The sequence below is a fragment of the Manihot esculenta genome, chromosome 18 (assembly GCF_001659605.2).
Source record: "Manihot esculenta cultivar AM560-2 chromosome 18, M.esculenta_v8, whole genome shotgun sequence".
Lineage (NCBI taxonomy): Eukaryota > Viridiplantae > Streptophyta > Magnoliopsida > Malpighiales > Euphorbiaceae > Manihot > Manihot esculenta.
The window spans coordinates 16,760,095-16,764,960 of record NC_035178.2 but is presented as its reverse complement, the minus strand read 5'-3'; positions in this window follow the sequence as shown (position 1 = coordinate 16,764,960).

The window sequence follows — 4,866 nt, the reverse complement described above, 5'->3', positions numbered from 1 at the left end:
AAAAGTCCTTACAGAGCCGAAAGTCAGGCACTTTCGGGGGCAGGGTTCGGGAGCCGAAATTCACCATCCTTCGGGGGCAGGTTCGGCGGCCGAAACTCCCCTCTAGAGTCGAAAGTCCAAACTTTCAGGGGTGAGTTTAGGCGGCCAAAACTGCCTCCCCAGGCAGGTTCGGCGGCCGAACCTGGGCTCTCCCAAAGGGCAGAACCCGATTCTGCCTCTCACATCCAGCCACCCAAAACCTCACAACATGCATTCAACTATTCTAAAACATGCATAAACACTTCTTCAAGCATATAGGGGCATAAAACTAGCCTAAACCCCAACAAACATCAACATATCATCTCATAAACATACATTCATCATTTAACTAACATAAACCCTAACATTTTACATCTACTCTAAACATGCATTAAACACCCTTAAAACCCCTCAAAACTTACTTAAAACATAAAAGAAGGTGAGGATCTACGCTTACCTCTTGAAGATCGAGAGGAGAGGTGATTCAAACTTGGAGATTGGGAGAAATCGAGCTCCGGGGATCTCCAAGCTTCAAAACTTTAATCTTAGCTCAAAATTCTTCAAAACAAAGTAAAAACTCATCAAAATTTGAAGGGATTGAAGGAAAACATAAAATCAACCATGGGAGGGTGAAATCTCACCTATGCCCGAAAATAGAGAGAGAAAACTCTCCCATTTTCAGACAAGGGGCCTTTTATAGGTGGCTGGCAAGACCACCTTCGGGGGCCAAAAGAGCTCCCGCAAGTCCACCATGTTCGGCGGCCGAACTTGGACTTCTCCTTCTTGGTCTTTTCTTTCAAAACTCAATTTCTTTCTTCATTAAAACCATAAAACATGTAAAAAACATTTTAGAAAACCTTTATTTTACCCTTCTAGAAAGCTCCGACATCCGAAAAATTCCGGATTCCAATGGAGATTCCGCCGGAAGGTAGGAATTTCGATGTTGGGGTCTAGCCGGGTATTACAGGCTCCATTAGCCTACACCTTCCACTCCCTTCATTTTGGTTCTACAAAGTCAAATGGAGTCATTTCTGGTACGAAAGTAGCCAAGGCTTGAGCTTTTAAAATTCACCATAGTGAGTATTGAATGTCATAAGCTTTAAGCTAGATTGCCCATTCTATCATTCTAGTGGAGATGTCTAGTCTATGAAGCACTTTTCTTTGCAGATAGTTGCTCCTTACTTGAATAATATGAGCTTCAAAGTAAAGACACAACTTTCGAGAGGAAAAGAGTACCACGTAAGCTAGCTTTTTTATTAGGGGATATTTGGTTAGTGTAATAAACAAGGAATTGCTCTCCTTCTTCCTTATGTATCATAACTTAGTTTATTATTTTTTTTCACTACAGGTACAAGTAAAGTGTCTCTGCCCCTTGTGGGATGTCCAATAGAGGTGGTTGATTCAGGAAGTTTTTTAACTCATTAAAGGCCTACTAGAAATCTTACTCCCATTCAAACTTCTTTCTTTGAAGGCTTTATAGAATGGGAGGCAATGTTTCACAGAGTAGCTCATAAATCTCCCCAGTGCAACAATTCGTCCGTTCAACTTCTACACCTCTTTAATGTTCTTAGGTGGTTGCATGTCCCATATACCCTAAAAACTTTTTTACTTTAATTCTAAAAATGCATTTCTCTTTATTGAGTTTCATTCTACTTTATTTAGGATTTCAAGAGCTTCAGCTAAATCATGGGCATGCTCCTGCACCTTTTTACTTTTGATGATCATATCATTAATGTATACTTCAATGGTCTTCCCTTTAGGTCTCTGAACATTCCATTACCAACCTTTGATAAGTTTCTCTTCCATTATTATGGCCAAAATGCATTACCCTATAGTATATTACCTCTTCATCAATTACAAATGGAACTTTATTTTTCGAATCGAACTCTTCTATTAGGATTTTTTAGTACCTAACAATTGTTTCTACCAGAAAGCACACTTCATGTCCAACTGTAGCATCTGCTAATATATCAATTGAAGGAAGGGAATAGTGGTCTTTGGGGCAATCTTTATTGAGGTCTGTAAAGTCCACACATATTTTCCATTCCGTATTTGCCTTTTTTTACTAAGAGCACATTAAGAACTTAAGTGGAGTATTAACCTTACTTGATGAGGCCTGCTTCTTTTAGCTTCTTAAATTCTTCTGAATTCACCTTTTGCCTTTCAGGAGTGAACTTTCTCTTCCTCTACTTTATATTTTAATTTTTGAATCAACATTCTATCTATGGTTGTCATAGCTGGATCCATTTGCATTTTCAAGATTCTAAGTAAAGGATGAGACATGCTATTTCAATATTGAAATTACGTCTACTCGTGATTCATCCATTAAGTTTGAACTCATCATCATAATTTTTCCTTCTTATAACTGGATCGTGGTCACTTTGTCTATTGGTTCCGAGGCAAAGGAGCTTTCTGGTTTCTTAAGCAGCTCTATGGAGGGACACTTGAGAGACTGTCTTTATAGATCAATAATAACATTCCTAAGTTGATTTTGACTTCCTTTGGCCATTGCAATTCCTCCTATGTAAGGTTATTTTAGGCATAATAACTCTATATTAATTACTACGCCATAATTATTCAAGATGGAGTGGCTCAGTATGGCATTGTAGGATAATGGAATATCAACTATTGCAAATTCTATATACAACTCTCGTCTGAACTCATCATCTCTGTTACTATTGTCAAGTTGGTTGTGCCAAGGATTGGGATTAACTTATCACCCAAACCTACTAGTGGGTAGGATACTTTTGAGAGGTTTTTCTTCTCCAATCCTAACTTTTCACACACATTAAAAGTCACCAAATTCATGAAACATTCGGTATTTATTAAGATCCTCTTCATGAGGAATTTATTCATTCTAACTAAGATGATCAAAGGATCAGAGTGGGGAACTATTACTTTATTGTCCTCAGGTGAGCTGACTGTAATTGGCTTCAAATATAACTCCTCTATCGTCATTATTTTAGTTGGGTTTGTCATTAGCTTCCCCCTTTCTTCTCTGCTTTTTTCTATTCAGGTTTGTTGGCAATTACATTAACTATGCCTATTGGTTCATCATCATCACTTTCTTTTCAAACTTTTGTAATGAAGGCTCTCTTCTTCTAGAGGGGAACTCTCCCTTTCTAAACCTGTGGTGTGATTCTTTCAATTTCATCTTTAAAATGCTTGCATTCCTTAGTGGGTCTTTTTGAAAATCACAATATTTTTCTTTGTCCTTCTTGAAGCTTTTTGGGGATTCATCTACTTTGGATATTTGATATGTTCTCCATTTTTTGTATAAATATTAAGACAATATCTCTAAAGTTGGTGAGCAGAGTTGTAACGACCCGAAAATCGGACCGCTACCGGCGCTAGGATCCAGGTCGGCTTAAGGCCACCGGGACCCGTAGCAAGCCTGGCATGCAACCTGAAAACCTGTTTAATCCCATACATGATCAACAACATACATAAAAATTAAAACTTTTCTTTCATTCATACACCAACTCAACCTGTGCATGCACTGAACATAATCATAAATCATAAACATTGGCCCCTCAGTGGGACCTCAACAATGCCCCCAATGGGTGGCATAACCTGTGATGAGTTGGTTTACATAAGCATTACAAAACCTCTATGATCATGTATTAAAAGTGATACCATACACATAGGGTCAAGCACAATCTCTAATCCTCAATATCATTACATTACATAACTATTCATAACTTTACAATTTCATCATGTCCACATTCTATCTATTACATATAAACGACTTCAATACTCTTGCGGACCTCCTGGTCTACCCTGTACCTGCATACCTGGGGTTAAGGGGAAAGGGGTGAGCTACAAGAGCCCAGTGAGCAGAATAATAAAATATTTAAACATATGATAACATGAAATGCATCACATCACAACTAATCATATCAAGGATGAACTTGTCACCATCTAGGCCTCTACATATTCCAATCATGCCAGGGGCGTAGTGCAGGCCACACCTGGTCTTTCTCTTATACATAACATAACATACATAATCTATGGTGCCGGGGGCGTAGTGCAGGCCACGTCCGGTCTTTCTCTTACATAGAGCCAGGGGCGTAGTGCAGGCCACACCTGGGCTTCCATACCATATCATCATGTCATAACATATGAGGGCTAATGGATCATTCAACATTCATCCACATCAACAACATATTATGCAATGCAACATATTCGTGATTTCTAATGCAAACAACCTAAAATATCACATGGCATCCGTGATGCATGAACATGCTCAAAACTGATTTATTTACTTGAAACATAAGGAGTTATTCTACTCACCTCTGGCTAGCTCTGACACTGACTGAAGCAACTGACTCACTGCTGGGGTCCTCGGTTCCTCGGGTCCGAACCTACACAGGTGGACTCAAATGAGGGACCAAACAACTAGAACATAACTCTAAAACATCCCCCAAAAACCCCCCTAAAACACCTTAAAACAATCATGCAAAACATGCAAAGGAAGGCTGAACAGGGCAGGTTCGGCGGCACCTTCGGCGGTCGAAAGTCCCTCTAGAGCCGAAACCCAGGCAGGTTCGGCGGCACCTTCGGCGGCCGAAAGTCCCAGACAGAGACAAAAGTCTCTTTTCGGGGGCAACTTCGGCAGCCGAAAGGCCTGCCTCCCAGGCAAGTTCGGCGGCCAAAAGTCCTTCGGCTGCCGAACCTGGTTTCTGCTAGAGGGCAGAAACTTGGTTCCCTTTGCACAAAAACCTCTCCTTCTCATTCCAACATGCATATAACTCATTCAAATCATGCAAATAAACATACATTGGCTCCTAGGGGCTTCAAACTATCTTAAACCCCAACTACAACACACAACAACAACACATTGCTCAA